Source organism: Aplysia californica, unplaced genomic scaffold, assembly GCF_000002075.1.
Source record: "Aplysia californica isolate F4 #8 unplaced genomic scaffold, AplCal3.0 scaffold00101, whole genome shotgun sequence".
NCBI lineage: Eukaryota > Metazoa > Mollusca > Gastropoda > Aplysiida > Aplysiidae > Aplysia > Aplysia californica.
In genome coordinates, this window is record NW_004797371.1 from 413,060 (window position 1) to 427,171 (window position 14,112).

The 14,112-nt window shown below is 39.6% G+C and overlaps 2 long non-coding RNA genes across 9 annotated transcripts in view; one reads left to right on the forward strand and one right to left on the reverse strand.

The window, feature by feature from the left end:
* LOC101849996 overlaps positions 1-14,112 on the reverse strand; it is a 152,134-nt gene that overhangs the window by 43,171 nt on the left and 94,851 nt on the right. The gene's annotated exons all lie outside the window — the stretch shown is intronic.
* Positions 3,090-4,137, forward strand: LOC118477459. Of its 2 annotated transcripts, none has more exons than XR_004858394.1 (2): positions 3,090-3,129; positions 3,700-4,137. It is a non-coding gene; the product is annotated as an uncharacterized LOC118477459 (long non-coding RNA). The 2 variants fall into 2 exon arrangements; XR_004858395.1 differs by lacking the exon at positions 3,090-3,129 and adding an exon at positions 3,137-3,306.

Consider the following 14,112-nt stretch of genomic DNA (forward strand, 5'->3'; position numbering starts at 1 on the left):
ACTCACACACACACACACACACACACACACACACAAACAAACACACACACACACACATACACACAAACAAACACACATACGCTTACAAACATACGCACACACACAAAAATACACATACACTTACACGTACACACGCGAACCTACATAACTACAGTCTCATAATATATTACAGGCTCAGTTTACCATTCAGTAATAATCAAACCATCTTATGACACTTCTTACTTGTTTGTCTAGAAAGAAAGTTTTAAATTAGAAAACAGCAATCTTTCTTTAATTTTTTTGAAACCACTTAGAGCGCAACTTCTTTAAGCACTTATGGACGTAATAAAACGTAAGGGGGTTACACCTGGCAGGAAGTTCTGTGTTTACGGTGGAAGCATTGCTTTAAGGTTACAGGCAACTAGTTATCTCCAATAATTATCTTCTTACATGTTTTGTTAAGTTTCACTCAGCATTAACCTGTGCCTTTATTGCTAAACCTAGACATTCAGAGAAACCGGTCCGGATTCAATAGCTTCTAAGACATTTCAGAGGCAGATCTGTATGATGTTTATCACCAAAACAAACCACATTGAAGAAATGACATTCTAACAAAACCAAGTGTGTTCACACATTTGCTCACTGATCCAAGAGTATTGTAGGTGAAACACTTTTCTAGGCCATTCAAAGTTGTTATCAAACAGCTGCTTACAGGATGTACAATAATTAAATTGTTACAAAACGAATATTTTACATTTTATGGGTACTTTTTATTGCCGACTTCTCTCTTGAATTGATTGCCCTGCTTGACACAAACTTCGAACTCGGTGAGGTTTTGGAGATATATTGAGTATCTGACGGGACCTGCATACCGCGTACGTGCAGAATAGAGAAACAATTATTCCCCAACACCATCATGTTCCTGACGTTTGAGTGGCTCATCACAGAGTGGAGAGTTGGACTCCTGTTGGTGCAACAGATCAATGCATTTATTCCCTTACTCGATTTTGATTACAATTTGCTGCTTCACCTCTGTGATGTCTTGACTTTTGTCTAGTAAAGAACTTGAAGTTGATTAAAATAGACACCTGTCTCTGGGGCTGCTGTCTATTGGCCTTTTCATCGGAACACGCAACGCCTTCAGAGAGCTAGAAGGAAGGCCTTCCTGCCAAGTGTAACCTAGAAGTACTAGAACAAAGAGTTTACAAAATAGACTGACATTAAGATACCATAAAAAAGATATATTATAACATAAACATAAGCCAAGATTGGTTAATTTTGTATGATAATGGAGGAGCGAAAGAATATTATTTTTTAGTGGTTGGGTAACGATTAGTAAACAAAGGGTTCTGAATAAATTCTCCAAAGAAGGAACTACTGGATGCAATGGTAAAATTATAGATAAAAAAGAGGAAGAGGTAAAGCTAAGATATAAAAAATCGAGAGCATGGAAATTAAAAGTAGCTTTTTCTAATTTCACGTTTTGACTCAATTGAATGCTTTATTATACACATAATACTATATTTTACAGTGTACATGAATTTCAGTGCCTGTCTCATGACCTTCTGAACATTTGCTTCGTCAACTAGTACATAGAATACTACATAGTGTGCATTCAAATATAGATTCTACTCCAACAATCACCACATCTGTCGCACACCAACCTTCTCAGAAGTCAATTATCTCAACTAGAAAAACGAACAGGATAACTGTGAAAAACATGTTTATCGAAAGGGTTTACTTTTTATCGGAGCCTTATCCATCTTGAACTTTCAGATTCAGGGAAGCCAAGCCATTAGGTGTCCTTACAGTTGTTTGGAAAGACCGATTTCCATATGTTATTTTTTTTCGCAATTGTCCTTTAGAAAGGGGATGGATGGGGGCATTTCTTTTTAACGGCATACTCAATATAGAGATACATTTTGTCTTTTAGACCAAGGGTGATATGGTCAATTTTGTAAGTTAGGGGTGCCCGTAGTAACGATACAGAGGGGGGGGGGGGGGTGCACATTACTTGCATCTCTTCATGTCTGGTAAGTAGGCTTACCATGCACACGCAGCCAGTAGACTGGGGAGTTCACAACGAGATTAAAGGTACTTTACCATTTTGGGGTTCGTAATAAACATACGTAACAAAAGAGTTCGTCAACTAAGACGATTTTGTCAAAAATCAACGTCATTTTGTAAATGTTACGCAATGAGCATATGTATTTTTAAACTTAAAAACATAATTAGAACTCGAATTGGCTGAAAATACTTCATATGATGACAAAGTAAATTTTATTCTGACGAACGTCAATATTTTCCCCATCATACACAGTTTTGCTATCAAAAAGTCTTTATGGATTTGTAGTGTAGGCCTCAGTCATATCCCAACACGTATTAACAGCTTTCCAAAGCTGAAAACTGCATGGTCGTGGCTTAAGGATACTGGAGTTAGCCGACATTCTGAGTGCGACATTTCCTTAACTATACGTCTCTACGGCAATTTCCTCGACAATCAAAACCCAACCCGGAACGAAATCGGGAATCGTCCTCTGAGGCCAGTAAAAAGAGATTCACAAAATTAGAACATGGTGCGCTCAATAAAGTAAATGACCTTGCGGTACTCACCCTACATCCCCCACCCCCGGCCTCTCAAGCTCTCCGGTCCCGGTATTTAAACTGAGGCGAGAACGTCTACGAGGTCCTGCGTCGATTGCTTGTCCTTTGAGATTCCAATAAATTTATCGTTTTACAGATGTTTTTACTCTTCTAACGATACAATTTAGATCATTTAGCAAGAGGGGTTCGACTCTGCCTGCCAGGACCAACCCAGGCTAGTAAAACCAAGATACGAGATACAAATTCTCTCAACACGGATCGAAATCATATCTTCTACATGCGTCCAACCCTAGACGGTCATATAATCAGGCCACCTGCGCGCTACTGACCTAGATTCCTTGTGGGCTGACACACCCGTGTAGTAAGCCCACAACCTTGTAGATCATTAGTAGTGATAAGCCTACGCAGGGTGCGGCGGTCAGTTTGAATTGTTGTTTTCTCATGCTTTGACACTGGATTATTTCTGCCTAATGCAGTTTGCTTTTCAAGTCATCTGGATTATGTGAATATTTTCTACATCATTGTGTGTGTTGAGGAACAGAAGTGGTGACTAATTAATTAATTAATTAAGATTGACCAACAGTCTTGAGGTCGCAAATTTGAAGTGCTGTTTGGCTGCACTGTAGGCCTACTGTTCATTTTCAGATTCTTCATCACCATAGTACTCAATGCTTTTTTCAAATCATCTGGATTGTGTGAATATCAAATATCTCTTCCATCAGTGTACGTGTTTAGATTAAACCTACACTGAAGTTTTGACCGTGCAAGTTTAATTCATATCTGTCTAAATCCATTCTAAAATCCATGTCTACACAGTGGAGGCCCCCCCTCCTGATCCGTACACTCTTCACTGACTTAGAGCCTCTCTATGCAAACAACCACTAAAAACGAACTCTCCATCCTATCCCTAGATCTGCTTTTAGATTTAGATTAGTTTGTAACACAAACAATAGACTAAAAGGACCATGTAGATATAAATCTATTTATCTAGACTCTGAGCGTCTAGGGGCCCACCCTTGTTAGGTAGGGAAAAGTATACGGATCATAATTATGGGGGAGCACCTTTGTGTTTTTCCCGACCTGCTTTGTATATTAATATCTGCTGTTCTTTCACAGTGCTTACATGCTTCTCTTCTAGGCCTATTTATTGCTTTCATCATGTGTGGTTATGACTCTGTTGGACTGTGACTGACACCTTCAAAATAAACTGAAGGAATAAAAACAACAATGGGAAGAAAATGCTCAGTTGGTGGATGCAAAACTGGCTATGACAGTCAGAAAGGTGCAGAAAAAGTGACCTTGTATGGATTTCCTTCGGATGAAACAGAATGTTGGGCATGGACTGCTAGCTTACCAAACATTTTATCCTATGAAAAGGTGTCAAAACATATCAGTGTGTGCCCTCCATTTCCGTAGAACTCTAACTCAACTCAAGTCAACTTTCTGTCTTTCCATCGCTTTTGTCTGTCTAGAATAATTTTTTACATGTCCGTTAGTTTGAACACAAACACAGGGAAGCTAAACCATTGAGAGAGAGAGAGAGAGAGAGAGAGAGAGAGAGAGAGGGGGGGGGAGAGAGAGGGGGGGAGAGAGAGAGGGGGGGGGAGAGATTGAGAGGGAGAGAGAGAGAGAGAGCGAGAAAGAGAGGGAGAGAGAGAGGAGGGAGAGATTGAGAGGGAGAGAGAGAGAGAGAGAGAGGGAGAGAGAGAGAGAGAGGGAGAAAGAGACCGCCTAGCCGTGGCCGTTGTAATCATTATTATCATTACGACGGTCACTGCTTGCTGTGGGCCGAAGCCTGAGCGGCCGGTGTGTCAGCCCACAAGCAAGGTGTGTAGTTCTTGGGCTGCGCTGCCTGATTTATGATCGCCTAGGTCCAACCACAATACCACAGACGCAGGTCAATGAAGTTAATATGTAATCAGAAAGAAAGAAATAATACAACATTTATTTCAATCTCAGCCAGGGAATTGGGGTGGAAAAAGTAAGTTTAATACACACACACGCGCGCACACACACACACACACACACACACACACACACACACATACACACACACACACACACACACACACACACACACACACAGCGCTCACGCTTAGAGAGAGAGAGAAAGAGAGAGAGAGAGAGAGAGAGAGAGAGAGAGAGAGAGAGAGAGAGAGAGAGAGAGAGGGAGAAAGAAAGAGAGAAAGAGAGAGAGAGAGAGAGAGAGAGAGAGAGAGAGAGAGAGAGAGAGAGAGTAAGTCACATGGTATATAACGTCACATAATTCACAAAATCACAATGATACTTTTACAAACCAGCCAAGACGTGTCGTCATAGTAAAGATCTCTGTTTTTGAGACAGGATAATCGTGGCTTGACGAAAGAAAACAGCCAGTGACCATTTACTTATAAGTTTAATGACCCCGATATTTGAGGAAACTGATCACATATACTGATCGGACATCAAAAGATAATCTACTGGTGATTAAAAGAAGAGTAACACATTTGATTGAGTATAAAGTCTCTTGTTTTGGGTATTTACGCTTTTCCTTTCACGTCAGTAAATTCTAAGTATTCTTAAAAGTAGGTCAGGGTGTAAAAATAACATTTTGATACTTCAATTAGTTTTCACAGAACCAATATTAAAAGATAGAAAATTGACATTTATCCAGACCATTGGTCAGATTTTTTTCTTTTTCGTTTTGTTTTTTAATGAAGTTTTGGTCTTTGTTGGTCAAAAACCGCAATAACGTTTGATCATTGTCCCCACGAAAGATGTTAACTTTAATTCAACATAGAAATCAATCCATCGGCTGTCCCCACCAGGGCAGTGACACTGACTGAAGTTGTCTTTAGGCCATTCCCAAGGGGGGGGGGGGTATTAACATTTTTTTATGCTCAGTAAAATTGTAAATGGGCTTATTTATCAATGCCAGGCTCATACTGTGCCATAACAACATAGGTGGAACTGCTGCTTTTTCTTTCACCATCCTTACCCCTTACCATCGTAGTTTTTCCTTTACTCCTTTTGAATTTTTGTCAATCTCTTATGAACTGCTATTTCCGGGGTGCCTTGAAAGTCGAAGCAGACTTTGTGCTGTTGAGGTTAGAGAGGTGAGCAGAGTAAGCATGATTCCCCGTTTGAACTAATCTCTGTTAACATCCAACCCTTGACGCTCACATGATCGTATACAGTTGCGAGCGCCATAAAATTCTTACAAAAACTAAAAGCCATTGGCATGCTCAGCGCCTTTCTGCCGTTGCCACGATATCTAACGTCAACAGAAAATCTAATGTTGGACATCCTCAACAACAGCAAAATCGAGGCTTTTGATGAACTAATTTCTAGACTTTATTTTAAACACCCAAACAATAAGAAAAAAACACATTCACGAGGTCGGGAAAAATGTCAATGTTCTATTTCTTTATGTTGTTGTTATGAATCCCAACAGAAGCACACCAACTGTTACTTTCATAGCATGACCTACTTTTTAGACTACTTAATAGTACTCGCGTGAAATGAAAGAGTAAAGACTCAAAAGGTTTTTATACACAATTCAAAAGTGATTCCTTTTTTAATCGCTAGTATATTATTACAGAGTGAACAAAGTAAACAACAACTAAAAAGTTACAAATAAAAGTATAAGAACATAAATTGGGTAGGATCAAATAAGGACTCCATTAACAATGTACATAAGATAGAAAATGTTTGTCAAATCCGGCTGGCCATTAAGCCAAGGAAACAAGATCATAATTCGAGTAGCCATTTCTGCATATTTAATGTTTTGTTGAAAGTGGACACGAACAAAGGAAAGTAATAACCAGTGTCCAGAAAGCAGTATGGCTGGTTTTAAAACGTGGCCACAGCTGTGAAAGTAGCAATTACTGTCAGAGGAGTGTATGTCTGGCAGACCCTTGTAAAAGAGAGTGAAAGCTGAAGATTCTATCGAATTTTCCCTGACAGAAAGATAATTGTTAAATAAGATCGATGGGAGAGACCACAGATCCGTCCAATTAGTAGATTGTGATAAGTATACACACTTCATACATATTAACATGTAACGCAATATAATATGAATACTATAATAATATATCAATGTATAATTAATATAAATATATACTGTCGACCATTGTGATTGTGTATAAATCTTGCATATTCAGTGTTTGTGCTTTTCATACCAAGTGAGTAACACTAAATAACCTAAAAAGTATGCCATGTTATAAAAATATTTTGGTGCTTTTAATTTGTGTTCACAGCACCAACGTAACCCCCCCCCCCCCAGAAAATAGACATTTTCCCGCCCTCATGGCGGAGTTTTTCAATTCCTTATTTGTTAAATGAAGTTTGGCCTTTGTTTTTCAAACACCGCAACAACATTTGACCATAGCAACCCAAGAAAAATGGCAAGCTTAACTCAACATCAGAGACGTCGAGTCATAGGCATGTTCCGCTCCAAGCGTTTCTGCTGTTGCCAGGACATTTAACGCCAATAGGAAAATATTAGCTTCTTTTTAGACTACCAAAGTGTTTATAACTTGTAGGCTACTTAGTATTAGGCTAGGCGCACACAACAGTTGCTGTCTACCGGCAACTTGTTTTATACATCGGGCGCTCAGCGCTAAGCAGCAGCCAGGCAACAGTAAGCTATCACCATAACTGTCTTCTTAATTAATTGACGCCATGGACTTCCACGACATAGTTGTTGTCTGTGCTCTTGTGATGGCACTTAGAAAGAAGGAAAGGTAAAAGCGGGTTTGGGTACACCCTTTGACCAGTCAGAGGTTTTTAAAAAGGCATTTTGTCAAACTGCAAGAAGATTTGAGATCATACCCTCCCAAATTTTCTAGCTGTTATTGTATGAGGTCTTGTGGTAGAAGACGGGCTTCTTTTCAATGAAAAACTACATTTTGCAGTCCAAGTTGGATCGCTATCCATTTTCATTTCTTGTGGAAGTGAAACAATATCATTTTGTGTACCTCTGCCAAGTCTGTTGTGCTAAGTGAAACAAATGTGGGGATTGGTGGGCCGTTGTCGAGTCCGGAGACAGGTTTGGTTGCCTGTGCGCGCTGTGTGTCAGTTTGGTATGTAGCACAGGAGGTTTCAGCAACAGTTGCGTTGCCGGAAAGTTGTGACAAAACACAAACTTTTTAGTCTCCAAAAACCCGAGTTGCCTGAGCGCTCGGTGCTTATCTATTTCATGGTTTACATTTGGGCGAGAAAACAGTTGCACAAGAACAAGTAGTATACGAACGTATAGGTAAAGACTCGAAAGATGAGATTTTTTACACAAATAAAAAGTGTGAAAGGAGAACTGTAAATATTAGAAAGACGAGATTTTATCAACATTTAAAAAGTTATACCATTTTAAAAATAATATGTATGTATTTATATCTGAAACGAATTATAATACACAGCGTGAAAGGAAAAGCTTAAAGACTCGAAAGAATGGATTTTATACACAATTAAAAAGTGATGCCTTTTATAAAATAATAACATGTATATATTTATATATGAAACGAATAATAATAATTATACACAGCGTTAGGGAGTGGGAGCTCACCTGGATGTGTCCGTAAACAACACATATTTTACTAACCCTACGCCATAAGTCAAAATGGGGCTCTGTACAATGGCGATCAGCAATAATATTGGGATTGTCTATCTTCATGATACGGTGTATTATTTATGTATTTATGTATATATTATGTATCTGTAAAATATTTATTTACACCATTGCAAAAGACATTCGCCAAGGGTATATATTAAGTAAGATTTATTTTTTTCATTTTTATTTAGTTGATGTATTTCCAAGATGGAGTCACAGCAAGACTGTCGTCAATTCGCCGCAGCTGAAGATGCGGTCGAAAGAAATCCATGATAGTCGGAGTCCTTAACTCCAGGGTGTGCTGAAAGCAGGGGGGCAACTCGTGATTCGTGTTTCGAGAAATTCCAAACCAAGCCTGGCTATAATATATTATTATCATGTTAAAAACCCAATTATTCGAAATTACCGGTGAGCACTTTTAGACTTAGTTACCCCATTGACACAGGTGCAAGTGTATAATGAGCTTGTTCATACAATTAACGTACTTTTTGGCTAGTGAACACGCTGACGCAGATGGCCTACGCAGAGTTCACACTGAAATAGCAATTTCGGCAACGGGAGGCGGTCTTCACAAGCTGTTCAACAGATTGCATATTATGGCTCCATCTAAAATGGTTCAAATCAATTGTTGCTAATAAATATGAATAGGGAGATGTAATAGGGTGTAATTTGGTTAAATAGATTTGGATAACTAGGGCAGGAGCAGCATCGTTGATCAATGAAAACAAAACGACTTCAGAAAAATAACTGAAAATGGAAGGCAACTCGAACATAATAAATTGTTGTTTTTGTTCACTCTCTTATGATTACGTGAGGTCAGATAATTTTCTATTGTCCCAGTAGATCGCAAGAATCGGATTGTGTTCCTATTGAGATACAAGCAACAGATTCAGATAGAGAAAATAACGGGAGGTGATTTGAGGGTAGGCCCCAGAAGGTGGGGGCCCCCATAGTTTTACTATACTGCTGTGATACTGTGTGTCGTAAGAGGCGACTAAAGGTGCAAAGGTGTGGTCGCCGAAAAGTGCCGGTTTGCGGAGAGTCAAGTACCCGACCCAGTAAAAAAAACAGTCAGTGACAGAAACACGGACAAACACAGCTTTTTGCTTTTCGATCTTGGGAGACGGAGAAGCTTCTGCATCAGCAGGAACAATAAAGGACAGTGGACAAAGCCGAAAGGACTCTCCTTACCCCAAAACCTCTGTCGAATAAGTCTCTCCGGATTGCGTCGTAGAATGTTCGCACCTTCTATCTATGAAGCAGGAAAGAGTTCTCTAGTAGTACAAGAGATGAAGAGATACAGGCTGCACTTACTAGGAGTCAGCGAAACACACTAGATACAGTACGGACAGAAGCAGCTCAGCTCGGGGGAACAAGTATTGTATTCTATGAGTGAAGACAGAAATCGAGGTACAGAAAAGTGGAAAGACATGGAATAACATCAAGAGGCTAGCCCAGGATAGAGAAAGGTGGAAGGTGTTTGTCCGTGGCCTATACCCTGGTGCAGGGTGAGAAAGGCAAAGATGATGATGAAGATGATGATGATGATCAGAGGACGACATTGAAAGGCTCTACTTTTTCGCGTTCCCTCTTTCGTTTCTGTTGGTCTGCCCCTCTTTTTCCATGTGTTTGTTGGTTTTTTTGGCTTTTTTGGAGTTGATTTTCTTCTTTAAACAAAAATCGTTTAAATCATCAAATCACTAAGAAAGAAAGACCAACCGCTCTTTATTTGCCAAGAAAGACAACAAGAATTCTAGAAAACTGAAATTGAAAGTTGCATTTAGTAGGCACGTCTGAGTCATAATCTGTAACTCACTAACACGTAAGACAAAATAGTGATACAAATGAACAGCGTTATAATTAAATCGTATCAAAGATGTTTGCTAATGTCGGTAGAACAGTAAATTTATCTTGGATCTATTAAGTTTTAAGTGTGCCTCGTCCAGGTACATCTTAAAAAACAACAATTGATAATAAAAAAATTAATTAAAAACTTTATGACATCAGAAAACAGTCCACTTGAAACGACTGTCGTGGCGTCAAATCGGCATCTATTAGTAACATTGCGATGAAAGCACAGAGTGTTGTACACCAAGACTTTTTTACGCAACTGTTCCTACCAGAAGCTGCCTTTCAAAATGAACAATACTTTCTTTTGATAACAACGCTTATAGTTTATAGACATTCCCTGCGCTTTGAAATAACGACGCCGGCTGTCCTAACATGGCTGGTCTCCAATAGTACCTCCCCATAAAAAGACCCACTATATTTGATGAAAAATCTAATGTCATTTATTGCATACAGACCAAAGAGCCAAATCAAACCATGTCAGAATACCGCGCTTTTACGGTTTACCTTATGAGCTTTAGACAAGACAGCAGATCATTTCGATAATGAGGCATACAAATGACGTAACATAAATGTTACTATTCAGGTCATTCGGTGCGGCCGTTGCTCAAATCAAGAAATGTTTACAATGTATATATTGAAATACGTATAAGGCAAATGTGAATTTTATCTTGGAGAGAATTAAAGTCAATGGTGAATTGCAGTGTCCCCATTCAGATAATGATATGTATAGCAATATATTATGTTTTTTTCAGTATTAGCTTTATTATGCATCTGCCATAGGGAGATATTTTAAAAGACAGGCAACGAGTGATTGATATGATGAGCAAGCGAAACTCGAGGCTATGAACAGAAGATTCTCCAAAATCATTCATCAGTTTAAAAGCGATATGGAGGGGTACAATGGCGCTCTGGAAATATTACGTACGAAGGCGCAGGAGAGGGATGCGATCTCACAGATGTCTTTATTCAGCAAGTCTTGTTCTGCTAAACAATGCCTCTCACGATTAACTAGACATCAGATCCCATCTATCAATGCCATCGAGTAATGGGCTAGCTTTGTATTTGAAAGCTTGAGTTAGGAATTTTCAGTTCGGTCCCGATGATAACAAACAAAGCGCAAAATGATGATTGGCGTCGGTCGCGTGGGGGGCCACCGGAGTAGCAAACACAGTTATCTTTATGCTACTGAATTATGTTCTCAGAGTGCGCCTTCGGCGTAATGTTCCTTAATTTTTTCTTCTTTTCTTTCTTAAAAAAAAAAATGCTCCCTTTATTTCTGAAAGGTAAATACTGGTAGAACAAGTGAAAGGTGTGTATGGTCCTGCTGTCTCTAGAAAATATTCCCAAAACGGCCGGGAACAAAGAAGCTCTTTTTGTAAATTAGGTGACGATATAAGTTCAACAACTACATGACGCACACTGTAACGTGGACCTTCATAAAAAACACGTTTCTGGAAAAGTGCAAATTATGTATGTGATTATTTTCCTCTGTACCTTCTATGTGACTATGTGCTTGAGAAAGTAAGTGTGTGTGTACTTGTGCTTGTGTGTGTGTGTGTTGTGTGTGTTTGCGTTTGCGTATGTGTGTGTGTGTGTGTGTGTGTGTGTGTGTGTGTGTGTGTGTGTGTGTGTGTGTGTGTGTGTGTGTGTGTGAGCGTAAGCGTGAGTTTGCGTGACGTTTGTAGGCATGTGCTGTGAATAGAGGAAAGAAACGTTTTAACAAATTTTTGTGACAAGCAAACATTATAGAGACAGCATCTCGTGCTTTGAAGCTTTTCAGATATGAAACACATGGACAATACGTAACCGACATCTATGTAGATAAATAAAGTAATTCTGCAAAATAAAGACTTTGAAAAGACAACAGACAATCACCAAAAGAAGAGACGTAAACACGCACATCTGCACACCGCCAGGGAAATCACAAGTGCTTAGAATTACGTGCAGATAACATTAAGCTGGGTCTCATTTGGAAGTTTTTTTCCCAACTAATATATCATGGTGTGATGGCATTTTACCCTGCTTGCCTTTTCGACTTACCAAAAACTGCTATGTACCGGAGGGCAAAATATATTAATGATGAAACTTAAAAAGGTAGATAAAAACGCTTCGCCTTTCATGCAAAGCGACTGGTTTCAATTCCCGCGTGGGGTATTGCAATATGTACTTCTTCTTTTTTTGTTTGAATGCTGCATCAGTGTCAGCCCAAGTTGAGCCTGGTATTCAGGGTCGAAGTTGTAAGGACAAAAATGGCTCTTGCGGCCTAGATGTTAAGGTGTTCGCCTCTCATGCAAAGGTCCCGGGTTCGAATCCCGGTAGCGCTGAAAAATTTTCTTTTCCAAAAGTGTCTTCTTTCACCTCCTCTCCTGCTCTCTTACAATATTCTATCGTCTACTTTCGTCTCCACATTCTGCCCCCCCCCTCACCTCCTTTGCCCCCTCCTCTAGGCTCCTGAGTCTTTCTGCAGCCTGTCCACTGCTTCTCCTTGGATCCATCTTACTTCTTTTTTTTCAGCCACACCCCTGATCTTATGGTAGAAAAAATCTACACCTAGCCTTCTCGGACAAGAGCAAAAATTCTCGGAGGTTCCGTGTGCAGGTTGCGCACGTTAAAGATCCGTTGGGGCTCAAAAATCGATAAAAGTAGGCTTCGGCTGTCACATGAGCAAAATTCAAAAATTTCCTACCAACTGAAAATGTTAGCCTCACAGGGCTAGAAACCTTACACCTTCCTTGTTTTCAAACGTATCCACCGTGTCTCTCATTTTGGAGCATATTACTAAGGAAGTCAAGATCTGAAAGCAGGACATTAGTACGTTACCTCTATCTGCCAGACAAAGCTGTATACGGCATGCCGTAAGATGTCTGTCAAGACGCAAAAGACCAACGGAATATAAGGAGGGGCATTACATGTGGAAATCGTTCAATATGATTAGAGTCTAATTGTGAGTTGCACCACTGGTCAGATTATTGAAAAAGAAAATGATAGCAACAACAACAAAAAATCAGTAAAACGTGCGTTGGCCTGGGAATACGTCGTATTCATCACGTTATTAATACCTTAACGGCAACCATACAGTTAATAAAATCATGCGTACATGTGATGTTAGACGATACTACGACATTTGTGAGTAGGCAGTAAATAGAAAATCAAAGAAAGGCACAGAAAATTGTAGAAGATAGATAGATAGATAGGTAGAAAGATAGATAGATAGATAGATAGATAGATAGATAGATAGATAGATAGATAGATAGAGAGATTGATAGAGAGATTGATAGAGAGATAGAGAGAGAAGAGACTTTTACGTAATCTGCTATATGTATATATAAGTCCTAATCTATGTATCTATCTATCGATGCGTACATACACACATTAGAAGACAGAGGGGATTTTCGTGGTGGAAAGGTTGCCGTGTTCGCCTCTCATTCAATAAGTCCCGGGGTCGAATCCAGACAGAGCCTGGATTTTTTTTTCTCTAAAATGTTCTTCTTTCATCTCCTTTCTTGCTCTCTAACAATGTTCTGTCGTTTGTTTTTGTCTCCATTTTCTGCCCTCACCCCCTCACCTCCTTTACCCCGTCTTCTGGGCTCCTGACTCTATCTGCAGCGTTCCTATTGCTAGGTACTCCTTAGCTCCTTCTCACCGCTGTCTATTGGCCAGACCCCTGATCTTATGGCAGGTAAGATCTAACATCTATCCTTCTCGGATAAGGGAAAAATATTTTGAGGACCCGTGTGTAAGCTGCGCACGTTAAAGATCATTTGGTGGTACAAAATCGATAGAAGTAGGCTTCGGCCACCACCCGGGCAAAAATTCAAAATTTCCTAAACATTGAAAATGTTTAATGTGTCCCTCATGTAATGAACTTAATATGCAATTGTGAGCACCGTAAAACACTAACCAAAAGAGAGAGCGAGAGGGAGAAATAAAAAAGAGAAGGATAAAGGAAAAGAGAGCGAGCGCGAGAGACAAAAAGAGAAAGAGACAGATAAGGTGAGAGCGAGAGATAGATAGAGAGGGATGGGGGATAAACAAAGAGAGACAGTGAGAAAAAGAGAGAGAGAGAGACCGAGAGAGAGAGAGAGAGAGAG